This window comes from Erithacus rubecula (assembly GCF_903797595.1).
Source record: "Erithacus rubecula genome assembly, chromosome: 8".
Classification (NCBI taxonomy): domain Eukaryota; kingdom Metazoa; phylum Chordata; class Aves; order Passeriformes; family Muscicapidae; genus Erithacus; species Erithacus rubecula.
In genome coordinates this window covers 25,255,544-25,263,261 of record NC_136659.1, presented here as the reverse complement: position 1 = coordinate 25,263,261, position 7,718 = coordinate 25,255,544, and the positions used below count along the sequence as shown (strand labels likewise).

The following is a 7,718-nucleotide window of genomic DNA, read 5'->3' as shown; positions in this document are numbered from 1 at the left end:
CACAATTACTTTTAATAAAGCAATTGTACCCCCTCCATGTTAATGAGCTGAATAGTCCAAGGACTTGTAACCTTGAACCCGTTTTCTGAGTATTAGGATATACAGGATACTCCATTTGACTTCTGAAGAAGACTGAATTTGGGGAAAGCAGTCAAGCAGAAATTTCAGATCACAATCTCTGGAGTACTTTTAAATAACAGATTTCTTAATGGAAATGAGTATAAAACAGTTATAAATTGCTGAGATATATATTTTATTAATGAAGGTTTAAAAGATGAAAAAGCTTGAAATATGAATGATTTCCCTGGATTGAAAAACTTCTGGACTGATGATTTCATAGACCCCCAAAATAATACACACAGCATCAGTAATATCACTCCTTATTGCATTCCTGTTTCTTCAGGTCTTCCTGAGCATCTCTGCAGTTACATTGGCAGACTGATTGTGGTGCAAGTAGAGACATCCAGCAATTGCATCCTGCATTTTGAGCTGCTGCCAGCCTCTCGAGCAGGGCATATGTTCTTCTGTGCATTAAAGGCATCCTTGGCTGCAGAGTTGTCTTGGTTTCCTGATAATTCTTTTTCAGATCATGTTGAATTTAGTCACAAGTTGCACATATGCATTTCAATCCATTTGCACTTAAAATTCCAATTCTGCCTTTCACATTTTCATATAATTTTCTTGTGCATAGTTTGTGTTAAACATACAGTTATGTTCAATCTGAGAATAGTTATAATTAATACTTTACTTTGAACAGAGTGAGTGATGGAGGAACAACCCAAACCATTCAGTGTGGTCCATAGAACTTCACAACATCGTTTTTGCAAATGTAACCTTGCAGTGTTACAAAGAGATTTGTTTTGCTGATCTAACACAAAATTGGTGACACACACAGATACTATATACACATTCCAAAGTTAATTCCTTGCAATGTATTGTCTTTTCTGCATTTGGTTGTTTACATAAATCTTGATTCAAAGCCCTAAATCAAGGCAGTAGAAGATTCCCACTGTGTGCACTGTACTTCAGATCAGGCCTACATTGCAAGAGCACTGAACACATATTGAAACAAAGTTCTCCAGCTCATGCTCTTACAACAGCAATGGAGCAAAATTTCACTGCAGAATGTTTGACTGCAGATATTGCTCAGACCTTACAATGCAGAATTCAGCAAAAAACTTACTTTGCAGAATTTTGAGTTACAATTTATGTACCCTGAGCAACCACTTCCCAAAATTAGGAATGAGAGAAAGCAAACTGAATTGTCACTTTGTTATTATTTACTTGAAAGAGCACATTCCTTTCTCATGTAAAAAGTGCATTCAGCTCAGTTCTCTTTCAGGGGCACAGCTCTTTCATATAACAGTAGTTCTCTGGCTGTGTACAAGTCTGCCTATGTACATAAGCAATGAAAGCATTTTGTGAAGATATTTTGCATAGCAATATTTTAATTATCAAACCAGTGTGTGGGGATTTATCTGTACTCTGTTGATGCATTTTGGGGAGGATATGTTATCTCATGGCTTGTCATATCCTGCTAGTAAAACACCACTATCTTAAACCATTTTGTACAAGTTAAACCTCCTGTGTAAATATAGAAGCAAACAAAAGCTTCTCCTTTACGTAACAGATCTGTGGTATGTGTTTGTGCCAACAACCTTATTACTCATGCAAGAGCTGCCAACCAAGCTATGATAATTTATGTGAGAAAAATGTATATTAAAAATATGAATGGGATTTAAAACCTCTCACTGAAATACATGCAAACTGCTTTGTGGCCAAGAAGAAGTACTTAAACACTGCATTACAGCAATTCAAGATAAATTACTCTCACCACAGGTGGAGTTTAGCTGTGAAAAGAGGAGACAAGGCACTTAATCTTACCATTAAGCTTGATCAAGCACAATGTATGTTTATTAGCAGATGCATTTTCTAGAAAGTAAGGTACTAATTCAGCAAAGCCTTTAGAACATACAGTTAGAAATTACTCAGGAGCAACCTTAATGTTGGCCAAATCCCATGTGGGAAGTGCCACTGCTCAGCATAAATAGCAGAGAAGCTTGTGCTGGAACATGGCTTTGGGATCCTTGTTAATATATACATAGTCCATAGTATGGACATAAATACTGAACATGAGTGTTCAGCAGTATCCTAAGCTATGGGGACAGAAGAATTTTACTGCTTGGAATAGGGATTCACTTTCTTTTTAAGTTTATGCAATACCTGGTGCCATAGGGCTTCACAATACTAATTGTTAGAGTACTGTGACATAGTTGTAATAAGCTTGTTGCAGCTATCATCCAGTCTGGAGGCTGGCTGTATTTCTTTTATAAATATATGTAATAGATAATGTTCAGAAATGCATGGAAACTGAAAGATAATCAGTACTTACAATTTCTAGATCATATTTCACCAAGTCCTTTTTTCTCCAGCCAGCTTTTGACAAATTTCTTTGCCTTTAATGCACATCAAAGTACCACACGGTTGAACTTCTAGATATCCACTGCAAACAGCTGAGAGGTTTGTTAAGTCCACTTGTGCATTCACTCATACAATACTTTTATTTTCTGCTTCTGTCCAAAAGGAGAAGCATAAACTCTGGCAAGTATCATAAACTGGCAAAAAACCCCATTATAAACCAGGTAAAAAAATGTTTTGAAGCATAATTTTTTTTCCCCAAACACATCAAGAACAGATCTGCCAGAGCATGTGACTAACTAGGAGGCAACAGAGATGCAACAGAAGCATTCAGGGAAAACAGGAGAAAACTAAGTAATTTTTTCTCGTCACACTTCTCTATAGCAGATTTTGAGGCAATTGCCACAAAACCTTTTTTAGGGGCATGGTCAGAAAAAACATATTTGCAAAACTGAGAACCTGTAGTTTTGGAGCCAATCAGTAAACTGTACACTACCTGATACCAGGAGAATGTATTTTTCACCCCAAGATTCAAAAGGAGCTTGGATTTGAAATCACCGAACTATTAAATGTGCTTTGTAATTTATGGTTTGGAATGAACTCAGTTCTGGAGGAATAGAAATTTTTAGACAAGATTTCAGAGAAAACAGAAATGACAACCCAGTCAAACACATGGCTCATCACCATGTAATGAGAAGAAGTGGAAAGTGCAAACCTGGTAGTGTTTTTAAAATGTCAGCAAAGTCAGCAACTATTATAAAGAGGAGTTGGTTTATGTAGCCTTTTTATAAACACTGGGACACCAGAGTCTTCAGCTGTAGTCAACTCCCTGTTGGAAGAAGACCAAATTTGAACCATCTTCTGCTATCTTTTTCCTCCTCTCCTCCTCTCCTCCTCCCAGCTTTCTTTTACTCTCAGTCTAATTTCCACAGAAAGAATATCCAAATATGTGGGAGTCAGGGATGCAGAGCATGTTTGGGGTATCTTTCCAGTGTGACCGATAAAGGAGCTGTGGACTTGATGTGAAGAACATTTAACATGCAGCCTGGATGAAGCAATCACCTATAAAGATTTCCCCAAATCACCTATAAAGATTTCCCCAAACAGTTCTACAAATCCCAGCAGGGGAGCTCTCTTTGTGATTGGCAACTGCTTCAAAGGGAAGATGGATGATCACAAAGGGAGTAACCAGTCAGATTCCAAACACACCTGAGCTTTACAACCTGTTCACAAGTGCTAAGTGAAACAGGATTGGACAGTGTTTTCTAGGGATTCACAATTATTCAGGAAAATTAAAACTGAAACTGCTGACGCAAAGTAGCCAAAAGAAAAAACATGATAAAGATGGAGTAGGTGACAAAATAGCAGCTAAAATGCAATAACCACATGTCAATAAAAGGAAAACAAAAAAATATCTACTTGTGCAACATAGTAGGTTCTAATTAGTTCGTATCAGTCAGCAAAGATATTTTGAAGTCACTCTGGATAGTTGTCTGAAATTATCTCAGTGCTCAGAGAGGCAGCTAAGACTGATAAGAACAGAAGAGAATGAAAAAGCAACAATAAAATAAAATACTACTGTATATATATTCAGGAATCATGTTCTCTTCTTTAATACAAGGCAAAATTCTGCTTACAGCATTTTGACACAGAGTAGCTCTTAAGCATTGGAAAAGCATGAAAAAACAGGAGAAAGAGTGACCAGATTTATCAGAAAGATGGAATACCTTCTAAAACAGACCAACTACTCTGGAACTACTTAGAAAATAGATGAGAAATGGGAGATTAATACAGGTATCAAGGGAAGGTGAACAGGGAGCAACTACTCACTTCTTATGAGAACAACAATTAATCTAATAATATTTTTTCAAATGGAAATGTAAAACAAGCAAAAGGAAGTACTATTTAAACAACATCTGCTTAATTTGGATAATTCATCATCATGAGACCTTTTAGATGCCAAAAATACTTAGGGCTGCAAGAAGTTCCTAGATAAATTTACAGAAAAACAGGCTGCTTTGCAGAGAAATGGGGAGAGCCTCCAGTTCTGTTCTTAGTCAGAGATGGAACTGGTAAATAGGAGGAGAAATCAAGCTGTAACTGCTCTGTCCTTATATTTCCACTGTAGAGAACTGCAGGGCACCAGGTTACCTGGACCTTTGGTGTGACTCAGGTCAGCCTTTCTTATATTACAGCTGCAGCAGAAAGACATCTCCAGCTCAGACCTCTTGCTTCCAGTCATATCCTGTGGGGACTGAACTGAGAAATCCCAGTAAAACATTTAAATCAATGAAACATCTAATGAACATTTTTAGAACCTTAAAAGGGATTTAATCAACATTTGGAGATGAGATCCAGTGATCTTAATTTAGCAAACCAGTTGCATAGATACAAAGCCAAAAATGATGGTTTAGTTAGACCTTCATTTTGACTTAGCCCAAAGAACCTCACCTAGTAATTTCTGCAACAAGCCTATAACTTTGGTTTGAGCTGTGTTGCATGCTTTAAAATAGTTTTTTTCTAAGTCCATCATTAAGCAACCCAGCACTAACAACTGCCACTAAAGCCTTCTGGATTTGGAACTTTTGAGAATATTTGTGGAGTATTTGGGAGGAGAGAAAGATACAAAAAGCAAAGTATAACTAGGCTCCATTTATGAGGAATTACTTCAATTCTACTATTGATTTCTTTCTAAAGTGATTAAAAAAGTCAAGTAATATTTGAAATAAGCAGCTCACACATATAGATTTCACCTCCAGAGGATTTGTTTTATTTTTCCCTAACTTTACCTTAACCTGTATTTGACTGAATTGTAAGTAACTATCAGGAAAGTAGACAGTTTTCTTTCCAAGCTGAAAGTCAGATAGTAGTGGTTCTAATAAGAATGATATAAGTTCACAGGTTGCTGTGTTTTGTACTCAATGCTATTTACATTTCTGTTGCTAAGATCTCTGAGTGAAGGCCACAGCACTTCATTCTCTTAAGGTGACAGCAGCTCGTGTAGATAAGCAGCACACACTGTGCATCAGCAAAGAAGTTGCTTGAGTGGGTTTTGCTTCCTTGAGCTACGAGACAAACACTGGAATGAGCTCACTTTCAGATAGGCAGTTTCACATTTCAGGCCTGTTTCCAGTAGAACATCAGAAAACCTTTTGAAAAACACCAATACATATAAAAGAAGAATGGAGAAAATGGCCTCTCTGACATCCCTTCCCATTTTTTTTTCCTGCAGATTTAAAAAAAAAAAAAAAAATAAAAAATCTATAGTGCTTGGTCACTTCAGCCTTTCCCAGGCTTCTTCATAAAAGTCTGCACAGAGCTCATCACTGGTGTGAGACACAACAGAGACCATGTGTCACCTCTCACTGTGCTGCAGTTTCACAGTTGTGGTTTTGAGGTTGGCATTGTCTGCCAACAGCCAGCAGCAGTGCAGGGCTTTTCCACCCCTGGTAAAACACAGCCAGAAATGCAGCCCCAGTCCTGAAAATGTCTCTTCCTCCATTGAGTATAACATGACATGTTTTCAAAGAAAGTGTTCTTTACAAATATCTCTGAAGAGAAAAATAAAAGTGTTTATTGACTGTTGTGTGCTCTGACCTTGAATTAGAGTGTGGTACAGAAAACTGCCAAATTTGGCCTGTCCTAAGAAAAAGATAAAGATGGCACAGCAGCAACTCAGCTAAACAAAATATATGTGCAAAATACTTCCTGATACACCCACATTCTAGCTTCCCTGCAAAAAAATTGCCAAGACAGTTTTTTTGACTGGTTAAGTTCTTCCAGAAACTGTACAACCTATTCTGCATTTTTGATTCATAGAATGTTCACTTTCTGGCTTCTTGAAGTGGTTCCAAAGTTCATGTCATAAGTAAAAAAAAAATTCTAGAAAGCTTGGGCTGATCATGTAGAAATTAGCTGGACTAATTATAATAAAAAGCATCAACATTTTCAGAAAATTTAGCTCATTTTCTAATAGGATAGAAAAGTATTTTCAGATTGAGTGTGCAAAATGTTGTATGTGTTTCTTTGTATTTGAAAATATTTGTAACATAAAAATAGTATGGATGGAGTGTACCAGATGACATCTGGAACTTTCAGCAAAGACAAGAGGACCAAAGAACCAGCTGAAGTTTTCAAACTATGGAAAGATGCTTTCACTGACACAAAACTGGCTTTTGAGTTACCAGGGAATAGGAGAAGAGAGATGCCAATAAAGAGTGAGTTGGCAGCCCTGTGGACTGACAACATTGAAACTAGCAAAGCACAGCAGTGCCCTTACACCACTACTCTACCTGCACTTTCCTTACTCAACAGCAAAGGGACCACACGTGGAGGACAGGATCTCTCAGTGCTTCATGGCTCTGGTGACACCACCACCAAGGCTAGCATTTATTTGCACGTTTAATGTGGCTTTTATCTGATCTACAGCAGGTCTGTAATGTTACCCACAGCTTGTAAAATGTGCTTATTATCTAAGAATCTTAGCTTTCATGTGCTAGTGTTACCAACAGCCATGGTACTGATGATAAGAGTGATAATGATGATGTTTCTAGTCATAATAGTTGTGGGGACTTGGAAACATGAAAGTTGAAAAAGTCAGGAAAAAAAACCCAAAGAACAACAGAATAAAAATTAAAATGCACCTATATTATTTCACAGTCTTGGAAACAAACTTTTTTCCAAATGCTTGGCTTTACCAATACTGTTGTTACTGATATTCCCAAATCACCTTTAGGACAGTAGAAAGTGTGCATGAATTCCTCTCTGTGTAGAAAGGTAAAAATGTGGGAGCTCTTTGTCTCCAATTCAAGCTCAGCAGTCACTGGACTGAAGTGAGAAGCGTTTTTTGGTGATGTCTGCTGCCCTTTCTTAAGTACTCAAAAACCAGGATAGTTACCCTCATTGCAGTAAACTTGTTCTGGGATCACTGGACAGGACCCCCAGCAGTTCAGAGGAGTGGGAAAAAATCAAGTAACAAGGGGTTGGACTGAGATTAGAACAGAGCTGAAGGACATTTAGGAGATTACCTGGGAGGCATTTTGGAAGACAACTGGGCAGTCCCACTGCTTGTAGGCAGCACTATCAGCTCTACTCCTTGCACCAAGGTAGGAAAACAGGCATCTCCCCTACATTACACCTTCCAATGTGCTAATGGGGATGAAGGAGTGAGCAGATCTGGTCTGTCTTGCTTCCAAGATTCAGCAAGGACAAATACAGAAAGGGGAACCCTTGAGTGTGCTGCCTATTGCTTAGTGCCACAAGGCTAATGCAGATTCTTCTGTTCTTCTGTAATTGCTTGT

At 37.9% G+C, this 7,718-nt stretch overlaps 1 protein-coding gene across 1 annotated transcript in view; it reads right to left on the bottom strand.

Annotated features, from left to right (window-relative positions):
* Positions 1–201: 201 nt before the first annotated feature.
* Positions 202–7,718, bottom strand: part of TMEM177 (transmembrane protein 177) — a 43,668-nt gene continuing 36,151 nt past the window's right edge. Inside the window, exons 2-3 of the transcript XR_013774900.1 lie at positions 4,570–4,672; positions 202–3,427 (exon numbers count right to left, since the gene is read on the bottom strand). The gene's annotated coding sequence lies outside the window, so the exon portion shown is untranslated. The remainder of the gene's footprint in view (positions 3,428–4,569; positions 4,673–7,718) is intronic.